At 36.2% G+C, this 12,291-nt stretch overlaps 1 long non-coding RNA gene across 1 annotated transcript; it reads right to left on the bottom strand.

The window, feature by feature from the left end:
* Positions 1-586: 586 nt before the first annotated feature.
* On the bottom strand, positions 587-4,216 carry LOC117151607. Its single transcript, XR_004461640.1, has 4 exons — positions 3,646-4,216; positions 2,925-3,213; positions 2,452-2,685; positions 587-1,720 (listed from the first exon to the last, which is right to left on the bottom strand). It is a non-coding gene; the product is annotated as an uncharacterized LOC117151607 (long non-coding RNA).
* Positions 4,217-12,291: the final 8,075 nt, after the last annotated feature.

Here is a 12,291-nt window from a genome sequence, read left to right as displayed (position 1 = left end):
ACAACCAGCGTCGACTCTCGACTATCTCACCCTTTGCCGCTCATCCCCTACTTCTCCCTCTCCCGTTCAGAAACTGTCAACCACCCTCACGGTGGAACCGGCGTTGACCTACAAAATGCAGTAGCTTGTCGAGACCGGTTGCCAACGGTTTGCGACAGGTTTACGTGAGGAACCGTCCTAACTGGCCTAGACTATCGTATCAAGATACAAACCGTGTCACAGTCGAGGTGCTGTTAAAAGCGGAGGCGGGTGTGGAGCTTGCGTGGACGGTAATATTTCAGAAAAGCGAGATGCACGAAGGTGTACGGTCGCGTAAAAGCGCACAGAGAGGCTATAGACCCGTTCTTTTTTGCTCTCTTGTTTTTGTTTTTATCGAGTTTCGCTTGCTTTTACAAAAATGGGAGTTCGACAATGGTTAAAACGACGAAATGGGACATAAATGTTTGGCAATTATGGTTCTTATTTTATGATATTGCGTTAGCGTCAAGATTCTGTAAAGACGTCATTGCGATCGATATAGGAATATTTGTAACAAATGCTGCTGACGTTATTAATACGATTTATAACATTTCACATTTCTATTATGTATCGTTAATAAATATTGTAAATTCTTGACAATTCATTTACATTTTATTTTTAAGTTTCCGATCTCTTATTTTGCAGATTACATCACTTTTCCTTGACGCTATTTAGTATTTATATGGCACGAAAGAGATACAAGCTTGTGTTTCGCTCTTAACGCTTGCGAAACTCGCGGAGTACGGCACAACTCGTACGGAAGGTCTTGATAAATTATGCTTTCCACATATTTCGCAACATTAGTACAACACTAATTACTTTCAGTTAACAGATGAAACGGGTTATAAACCACGTAGAAACATATACAGCTATTCATACACTCCGCAATTCCTCGATTAAGTTCACTGTTATACACATTAGCTTGTGTAACATTAAATAATGAATAATGATAAATTATTAATAAATATATATAGTAACATTAAATTATACTGTATACATGTGTATATTGCTTTTTAGCCACCAAGTGATACAAAAATGAACAGAAATTATTCTTGCGTAGTCATTACATGCAATTTTTCTAAATGACGCAGAAATACTTCGATATTTCTTTCCATCACTCGACAAACTATATTCTCTATTCTCAAGTGCTTTCGAGTATGCTCTATCCATCCTTATTTCTACAATTCCAGTAGTCACTGCCAGCACGTGTTCATATTAGTACCACGCTGTACTTTTAGCCTGAACGATTCCCTTAAAAACGTCCGTGCCAGGAAAGGACAAGCTCGAGGACTTGTCCCGGACGAAGAACAAACAGACCAGGAAAACATCTTTCTGCATCCTAAGCGAGTTCTGAATAGAGGCCATTGTCTTAGGAAATCTCTTTGAATCGTTGCTTGGATAGTGTTATTTTATATTTTCGAGCAAATCCCTTCGGTCACGGGACGTCTCGACAGTTTTCCACGGGAACGGGTTGCCGGAAATTTGAATAATCCTTGTATACGAGCATCGTGTGTCCCCTACGACTCTCACCCTCATGGCCATTCGAATTTATTCGACGGAAACTCAGTCGGATGGGCAACCAACGTTCGATCCGGTTGCAAATATTCGGCGTTGCAGCTTTAAGATCAGCCGCCGACTGGTCGCCTCGAAATGGCTGGATTTCATTGGTCCCTGCTTGCCACAAGCGAATATCCCGAATGAACTCAAAAAAGTGGGGAAGATTCGTGTAGAAACTCGAAACTGCAATAACAGAACTTGAAACGTTCTTTCTACGATCGTCTCGATGCCAATAGAAACAGCCACGGCGATGGCAATTAAATCGGTCCGAGGCGTAAACTTGCAGTTCCCTTGAATTACAATGGACAGAAATCGCCTCTGGAGGGAAATGAAATTTTCGAATGGGATAGAGATAAGAATGAACGAAAGCATGAATTGCTTTCCAGACAGAAGTGGCAGTTTCGGTGTTCTACGGCGCTTCTTGTCGCGAGTATCCTTCTAGACTTTGGAAATATTTTTATTCTTGGGTCACTATTGTTTAAGTAAAAAGAAACTGAATATAGGATGTTATTATCCGAATTTATACGATTCACGAAAAAGTTTAAAAGTTTAGTGTTTAATAGATGCATGTTAACCCATAAAAATTTTCATACACTCCGTACGAACTTGCTTTTGTTAACATAAAACGCTACGAAATTTTATTGGGAAGTTAATGCATTCTATTATATATGAAGACGATTGAGCTCTGTCTCATTGTTTCGTTATTCTACTACGATATAGTAACTGTGAAATGCAATAATTGAGAAAGTTATCATACAATAATGATTGTTAAAGTTATTATACGGTGTAATAATTGTAAGAATAATTATACGGTATTGGATATTAACAGTAATTGTAGTCAACTGAAGAACAGCGTGGCGAGTAGAAAATACGTACTCGTTAACCTGCCTAAACTAAATTCGATGGTGGTAAGGGTGAATGTTACATCGTGAGATACGAGATTGCATTGGTGGTTAGGTAGCTTTGGGAAAGCGAACCCCATCCGGAACCTCATGGGCATTTGTACCGCATGTAGCCAGTAGACACATCCGCGGTACAAGATGGGGTTTTACCACAGAGTTCCGATAAATATTATTCGTAATAAAACAATTACAGAGTACGACGATTTCACTGAAACAGAGATCCATATCGTTTCTATGCGTGGTGTGTTTACAACTTTTGATTATTTATTATTCTTTATCTGAACAATATCGAGCGTGCGATGTCAATGAATCTCGTTGTCAATGAATCAAGAAGATGTATACCCGTTTTTGTTTACACGGCTACAAGAACGTTATTGAACTACTTAGAACTGCAATCCATTGATTTTGTACTTGTATAAATAACTTGTATTTCATGTTACTGGTTACCTTTTGAGTGCTATTGACGTAGTTTTATTTGATGAACATAGAAGTAGATATGATGTGATACTTGTTCAGCACGTCAATGACTGATTGAGTAATGTGAAGTTTATTAGCGTTCAAGCGCAGAACAAGCTCGAACCAGAGCTAAAAAAACACTTGACATCCATTCGATTTTATTAGCACATTCTATTTTTACAAACTGTCTTCGACAGCCTGTCACCGATCAATCATATATCTGTAACTTCCGTACTTTCACATCATCCTTCTCATATGCAATCAATCAATAATCGAGTACCTATAAAAAGTTTCTAATAAAACTAAAATAGAGTGCATGCTAGTAGTTTCAGAACATAGTAATATCACTTATACATTGCTGGCCTTAAGTATTTGGTATTCCTTACATTTACTCTGTATGCTAAAGGATATCTTATTTCCTGTTTGCATAAATAAATGAATAAAAAAAAGTTTGTCACGAAAAGCAAACATTTTATTCTATTTGCGATTAGTATTTTACATCGTACTGTATGAAATAATTTATTAACCACTTTAGAAAAAAAAATATATACAATTTTTTAATTGTATGTATTTTAATAATAAAGCGGCTGCTTAATCAAGAATGATTTCAAAATTACTTTGTTAAAACAGCAAAAAGGTATTACTATTTCCGATTTCCATATTTAATGGATTTCTACCTCTTCAAATTACATTAAACAACAAAAATTTTTACCTCCGTCCCATTTTCTTTATCTTATTACCATTCTATTGGTCTCCGCTGTACGGTAGCTGGCTTGAAAAGAAAACCTCATCGGAGGGTTTCTAAATTATTGACAGTACACTTTACCGCGGAGCTCTTAATGCAACCTCGAAGTCGGTTTCCACGGCGCGGCGTCAAGCTGAGTTGCAGCCACTTGTTTTACAAAAATTCCCCGGTTTTTACCGTCTGCCGCTCTTCTTCATCGTTTATTTTCAACGTCAAGGAAGCGTAATAAGTTTAGGAAGTCTCAGGATTCAGGCTGCTTTCGTTGAATCCAGTCGATCCAGACGTTGCGTCGCGTTCGTTATAGAATCGTACGTAATTATCATAAGATTGTCTGGTTTCACTGTAAAAAAAACCTGTGTTAATTACAGACTAGGCATAAAAGTCGGTCAATACAACTTCGTGTTTTACGTCAACTATTATTTTTAATTGTGAAATTATTTATTCGTTTGTATAAAATTGCGATCTGAAATAGTGCATCTATTTATGGATCGACTTTGTGAGACATTTTTCATGCGAATATATGTACGTACATATTGAAGTAAATATTAATCCTTTTTTTTATCCAGAAACATTAAATTAATTATTTCATTGTTAATAAAATTTAATTCTTAACTACAAAGCTTAATAAATAATTTCACAGATTTCAATTAAATTTATACGTATTCTATCATCATTATTTAATTGACTAATTTCTAATTTCTACTTGTTAAACAATACGTATCTCGAAATTCGACCATATATCCATCTTGGACGATGAGAATCTCGCGAAGATTGTGAGGTAAGTGCTGAGGTTTTTCGCTCATTGTCAGTTCTATTGTCGGAGGATTTATCAGCCTGCCAGCGTTCCATGATCAGATCCTTCTAGAAAACTCTTATCGCTCTCTACCGCGAGTCCGAGTGTTCCCAAGTCATCGGCGGCGCGACGCGTGGAACAACAGAGAGGGTTGATCCTCTTGATCCTCTTGTTGACAGTCGGCACCCCGAAACTATAGCTGTAACATCCACGAATTAGAACCGCAACAGTCCTTCAGAGTATCGCCATTCAAAGCCGCTATCGAGATCGATCCTAAACCACGATGACACATTTATGGTTCCGGCTTGGAGATGGATTCGACACCGCGCGATGCATCGACCTTGACATCATCTCTATAGAAGAGTCGACGCTAACATATAGTTATTTCCATTACCTTTTTTTTTTGTTCCTATTATTCATTACTCTCGGGCTTCGTCAAATATACTGATGATTTTATAAACGCAAATACCATTCTAAAAACTATAATATGTCATTAGCACAGGTATTAAAAATGGCAATATGCTGAAACGCATAACATATTATGGAGCTATATAAAAAAATTAATTTTATTACCTTTATATCGCCCACTAGACATTTTTTATTTCTCCTCAAAATCCTATAGTGGCAGAGGAATAAAGTTATCGATTATTCTTGCCCTTCCCTTTATATATCGAACATAAAGAGATTTTTTTACTCCAGTTGCTCCATGGAAACTATAAATTCGTTGGATTCAGACACAATGAAGCTTTAAATGATCTCGGGAGTAGAGAATATGTGATATGATATAGTTTTCCGAATTTAAATAAAAATTTAATTTAAAAATAGAAGTATAATCCGGTCCATTACAACTACTACTTTGAATAAAAACAGCACAAAATATGAACATCCTGAACAAAGCAATGGTAATAAAGCCAAACACAAAGACTAGAATAAGAAGAAAATAAAACCCTTTTAAACGCTTTCAAAGAACAATGTCTTTTCATCCTGAATTCCATGAAAATTCTTAAGCCAAGAAAAAAGGCTTGGGATAAATCTACGTACCTTTTAAAAGGAACTCGTCGCAAATGCGTGGCAGTGAAAACTGCCGTTCCATTCGAGTCGTTGACGATCACAAAATTGCCAAGCATTCGAGTGTGAAGCCGAAAATCGCGATGGACATTGGCAAAGATGAACTAAAGATGTTTAAGCCGCGCCATTAAGCTCGGTAATAATCGAATTTTACCGCTTTCTCACCGGCTGATTTCACGAAAGAAGAGAGCAGCGGGGCGCCAATTTAATTGCTTTCTCGCTGTAAGGATTTCAAATGCCTGCCTCATTTGTTTGAACGCGTCTTGATCCTAACTACTAAAACGTTCGTACGTATATGGTGTTCAAGTAATCATGGTACATGAAAAAATAAAAGATAACGCAATATTATACATATCGAATGGAGAACGTAAGAAATAAAAGAATACAATTTCATAAATATCTTCGTTATACTTACATGAAGTCACGAAACAAGTAGATTCAATATTAACACGTTGGAAGTCCTAATAAGAATCAATAACAGCCTACGGCCCGCAATATTCTCGCCATTGATAACATTTTTGTGCCTAAATGCTTTATATTTTTAATTCTTTTTAGAAATACCATAATATATCGAGCAAGATCATTTTGCGTATAACTCTAAATGATTTTGTACAAACTACATTTTTAATTTCTTCTGATAAGTCGGATACATAAAATTCGTCGAGTGTGTGTGTAAATTTTTGTGATCGACGGTACACTTTGAACTGTTTTTAATTATTTCCATATTTACTTTAGTTTCATTCTCGTAAGTAACCGGATAATTTTAATGGGTGGTGACCACTTCTTATCTAGCAATCCCGCCATTTACCATCCCTATTCGCAGTTCGTAGCTTTATTAGTCTTCACGAGGGTGGCGAACAAGTCCTCGAGGCTGTTTGCAAGATTCAAAGTTTCCAACTCTCTTCTCATCTCCCTGCCTCCAGTCGGCATGTCTTAGAACACGCTTAAGTCACGTGGTAACAAGCATGTCGAAAGTCCTGTTTCGATTGACAATCTCGAGTCCGGGAATCTGTTACACAGAGAACAGACTACGATGTCATTCGGAAGTACGGCAGTGCCCTTGTTTGGCGAGCAGATTTCCTAACAGTATTCCGTTTAACAGATACGTTTTGTTTAACTCCAGGAACCAGCTTTATTGTCCAATTTCGTCGTCCTTATGTCTTTCCTTATTTTCGATCTAACTAATTTCTCTACGATCAAGATTTGATATCTGAAATTGAATTTAACCCTTAACTGACATGATTTGTTAATTTTACCCTACTTGTATTATACAGTAACTTATGAGAGTACTTGAACATTTATCATAGAAAACTTTTACGAATATATTATGTGTGTTATACGAAACTTTTTGAAATATCGTTAATATTGCCATAAAGCACAATTATCATGGTGATATTGCTAAAGTTTGGAACTGATCTGAAAATGTATAAAGAAGTTACAAATTACCCAACAGTTGATAATTAGCCTATTTATCACTCAAATATGAATATATTCTACAAGAACTAAAAAATGTAAAATGTAAAACTGTCGTGGCAGAATTCCCCCCGGAGAAAGATTTTCTGTTCGAATTTACACTGAAAGGATGTCTTGCAATTTATAAGAACTAATTTCGAAAGTAATTTTTCGTAAATCCATAGAACTAAATGCAGCGTAACGCGGCGCAAGTAAGCAAGGGAGCGAGTTTCTTATTGCGAACTCCGTGTAACTTCTCGGTTACTTGCGAGTTTACATTTATATGCTGCCACCTTTACCTCGATATCGTGGAAAAGAATCTTGAACTTCTGCATCGAACCGCTGTCGAATAACCTGAAACAAAATTGTGACGTGAATAACGTTATGTGCAAGGCGTTGAACGTAGAAGGAGAAAATTTCCCTCTTCTTCCAATATGAGCCGCAAACGCGAAACGACCTGCGTAATTTAATTTTACAAGCTGAGAGGTGTACACGTATAATATCCCTCTCAATATGTTCGCCCGAAGCAGATCTGATAAAAAGATCCTTTCAGATCTATTATTGTATTCGATAGAGAAAATTGGTTCCGATATCAAGCTGCTTTCACGAATGGATATTGCTACATTGCAAGGGTAATCAGGCGTGACAAATCTCAATCGCTGGATTATCATAAATGTTAAACGTAAACATAATATTGATTGTGACTTTTCGATTAAGAAAGAAACGATATAAAACCTTCAGATTATTGAAGTTACCTTAATTGATGTTGTTTTTACCATATAATCGTATTATATGTTTATTTGACTTAAGACCACACGTGAAGAATATGATAAGTTCGTATCTCTTGATCTTCTCACTCTTCTCTTAGTTACCAAAGCAAGGTTCATTCTGTTTTATTGCTTTCCTTTAATAAATTTTGAATCATAAAGTCTTTCGAGAAAACAGAATCCTAAATTAACTTTTTTAAAAAAGTCTTTAGGTTCTATATGAAACCTGTAATGACTTCAATCTCTATGCTCGTTCTTAATTTTTAACGTCGATACATCCAAGGATGTTAATAATTATGCGAGTCGAATTATGTAAGAAAATAATATAGAATGATTATAATTGTAATTTGTTTGATGGTATATAACGTATAATAAACACACTGTAAAATAACTTTATATCGAGATTGCAAAAAAGATATTCTAACATTTTCTTTATTGTACGAAGAAATAGGTAGTAAATTTTCAAGCGATGCCATCGTGAAACTAGGACTGCCTGCATCGTAATAGCCCGCCGGAATTATAATTTAGTCGTACACGCGCGCCGAAATAAAGCTTAGAACCGATCGATAGCGAAATAACGAGTGGTTAGTAGCAATAGCGCTCGTAATACTATTCGGCTGATGGAGTGTGCGGCGTACTTTACTATCGAAACTGCTCGAAATAAACCCATGCAGACACTTAACCTCATTGATCGGTATGGATAGTTCGCCGCTTATAAGTAGAAAACATGGCTCTGTCCACTTATTGCTAAAATTCAATCAAATAGAAGTCTTCAAATGCTTTCATAATCAAGCTGGTCGCGTTTATTGGCCGTTTTTGCCTTTTAATATATCGAGCGATTGGTTATTATCACAAAGGTTTCGTGCATTAATTATTCTGTTACCTCCTTTAGTAATAAATCGATAACTTCAATTAACATTTGAAACTAATAACGTCGTTATAGTCTATATTCCTTTCTTTCAATTTCTTGTGAGCCCACTTGTTGTGAATCTTATTGAGTCTTCTCCTCGACTTTCCAGGTACATATTCTTTTTGTAAATATGTAAAATTCGCTCAATATTCTTTGTGTTATTGATAGATCGTGTAATTGTCTCTGAAGCATGCTTTTTTATTCCAATTAAATCGACAGCTTTTATTTCATAAATATCAAGCAATAATTCAAAATTTCCCTTTAAAAATATTCCCATTAATTGATAGAAATCGGTGAGAAGGGTACATATGGCAACGAAAATTTCTCTCAACCATATAGACAATTAAATGAATCGGAATTTGATTAGAATATTTTAATGCTGGACTATGTATAATAGACTATTTATACAAAGTTATATTTTCATGAACTTATCTAAAGAATTTGAAACTGAGTCCGCTAAATATTACTAAATACTACTTGTCTATTAATAAATGTCCAGCCAACATTTTTACCATACTACGTCTTACTTTCATCGCCTGAACATCCCAATAATTTATCTCGACGCCTGAATACTAAAATCGCATTAGATAAACACACAACAAGCACAAAAATATCGTTTAACTGACATTTAAGTAATACGATAAACGCAATGTCCATGATTCTCGCTTTTCCACCTTATCTTCGCACAATAGATACATAATTCGTTGACCGAATCTCGTTTCAGCGCAGCGTCCGATTCGCTTATTACACGCTATTGCTATGATACCGGGTGCAGAAAAAATTCACGACTAGCTGCGTGCTTGGTGAATAAATCGGGAGATTAATCTTTGGAAATGCAACCGGCGGCGAAAGAGAATCGAGAAGAGAAGAGAAGCGAAGAGAGAGAGTGGGTGGATGGGTGGCACCCACAAGAGAGGGTGACGATTGTCAGAGAGACCGATGGGGACGAAAGGGCCGCGAGGCAATATTTTCACTTCGCCCTTGTTCTTTCCTTCTCTTTTTCGTCTCTACGGCGTCGTTGCAGCCTTCTCTCCTCTCTTCCCACGTTTTGTCCTGCTCGCTCCAATCGAAAACGCTCCACGCCAAATGAAAATCTATCGATCGCGTTGCCCTGTAGGCGGATTTAATTTAATTTGCCACACTGTTGTCGCCCGGGACTGTCAAGGAGCCATGCAGAGGAACGAAGAGGGAAGAAAAGACGGAGAAGGGGTTTGAACGATCGGGATTGTGGAGAGAACTGTTGCTTGTTCGGCCAGTTTGAATACTTTTGAAAGCTGATGCGTAGAGTAGGTCAGTGAACGAACGTGGTTACTATGAAATATTGCTTCAGCAGTGCTCTCTTGCCTTTCCTTATACATATATATAATACAGCTTTAATAATTATTCTTACGTGTATTATTCTTGGGTTATAAAGGAAATTTAATTTATTCTCCAATATAATTTGCAACATAATTTTTGCCTGTGAAGTTTCCTTGGACAGACTGTTACCTCTTTTTTCGTTTGAAATGAAAGACAACAAGTAACAAAAATACTAACATGTAACAAAACTATATACAAATATTAATAATATTTCTAAAAATGATGTTTCTGTTAAATAGGGTCATTTCTCGGAAAAGTACACATACTTATACAATATATGCATTTTCTTTTTAAGTATGAATTACTTGTGATCTTATCCTATTATTTTACTGCATGACTCGTTTGTAAAATCGATTATCAGTGAAAATAAATAGATAAATAATAAAAGGACTGATTTTATCAGAATTTGCAAATATATTGAAAAGAAAAAATAAAATACGCAAGTATGAGAAACTTTTAAGACTATTCGAGATCGTATCTAGAAGTATCAATTTCATAAGGAAACGGATGACGATAAAAATTACGAGTATGAACGAATCTTTGACAGACAATGCATAGTTGTATGGGCTAGCGGTCTGGCACAGGGAAAAGAAAGACTTCATGGCGAGATATATTGTCCCCGTATTCATTTTTACCAGTGATTTAAACTTTATCTCAGCGTGCCACTTGCTTACGTGTAGTGGACCTTCCAAATAAACGATACGATGCGCGGTAAGGTTTTCAATCTCGCGGTTTCCCTTTTTCTCCGTGTAAGCTGCTTTTCGGGACAGGGATAGCATTTTTATCGATGGATAAAAAAGGGGTCGAGAATAGCCATCGACAATGGAGTATCGAACGGCCACAGGAAGGTATTAATGCCTTATAAATGTCAAAAATATATAATACTTATTTGTATCTCCTTTCTATCGCACTATTAAATTTTTATATATGTAAGGAGAATTAATAGACTTCCTTCTACTGAAAGTTGTTGGTAAAATTTATATGAAGTAATTGTAGAAGACACATTTGTAAAGTATTTCCATGATATAAGAGATTCCTTCATTCTAAAAATATGTGAAACAGAAAAGGCTGCTTATCTTCTACTTAACACGAATTTGCAAACTTGTAAATATAAATCATTAATGCATTAGTATTAGTACTATACAAATTTAATGTCCAATTCTTCGTTGATATTTCATGAGATGCAGACTTAAGTATCGAACTTGTAAGCAAGATACGCGCGATCTTAGCGAAAAATCCTGATGCGTGGAATTGATATCAACGATCGTGGTGATCGTCGATAAAACGACAGCATAAACTTTCCTATCTCGACGACGACGCCAAGGCAATAAATATCGTTGAATGATTGTACCAGCGAATACACCACGATGAGTCTTGATAATCCAACGGGGCTGCACGAAAAGAATAACACGAAGAGAAACGACGGGAGTCGGAGGAGCTCATTTACATATCAATTCGTTCATTGACATCTGAGTAAAATTCAAACAATAGCGGCGACCAATTCAATCGTATCGTTCCATTAACTGAGCATTCAATTCAGAGCACCGACTGAAATTCGTATTTCACCTCTGATACCATAAACACGACACGCGCAATACTATTTACTTATCATATTATGTTATATATATAGATACTTTTGGATGTACGTTAAAAAAATAAATGTAAATTTTTTTATTAAGATGGAATAAAAAGCACGTCGCATAAAACATGAATTTTCTTATTTTAATAAAGTGCCACGAAAGTTGTTGGAAATATAAATTTACCATTTGGGGAGTTAGTCTTTAGTATAAATGTTTTTAACAAAGTTAACATCAACTTTTGTTCAGATCAAAGCATGTACAATTATAGATTTTTTTATTAGTAATTACTTGTCTTGCTACATATTAGAAGCTAATTGCGCCACTGTGAAAGTAATTGGTGTAAACTGATCATTTGGTTGTTTCAACAGTAGTTCTCGTGCTATTATTTTGTACATCTTTATTGTAATTATAATTATTCGTAAATTGACACGGCTGATCGTAGTTACGAATTTCAATCTCTTCAGGCGGATTCTTTCCGTGGATTTGGGATTCTACTCGAATAAATCGCACTGCGTGTACGCATTTGGATGCAGCTGAGTGAACGTGAGCACACTTGAGAGAGATAATTCACGAGATAAATTCACGTGGGGGAGAAACGGTGCCCATAGCGATATTCAAATTCAAGAAACACCCGAGTGCAAATGTACACCGTAGCAGAAACTTTTCGCGGCTGCGCCTGCCCTG

This window comes from Bombus impatiens, unplaced genomic scaffold (genome assembly GCF_000188095.3).
Source record: "Bombus impatiens unplaced genomic scaffold, BIMP_2.2 scf_0318, whole genome shotgun sequence".
In the NCBI taxonomy this organism is placed as follows: Eukaryota; Metazoa; Arthropoda; class Insecta; order Hymenoptera; family Apidae; genus Bombus; species Bombus impatiens.
This window is presented reverse-complemented; position numbering and strand designations above follow the sequence as displayed.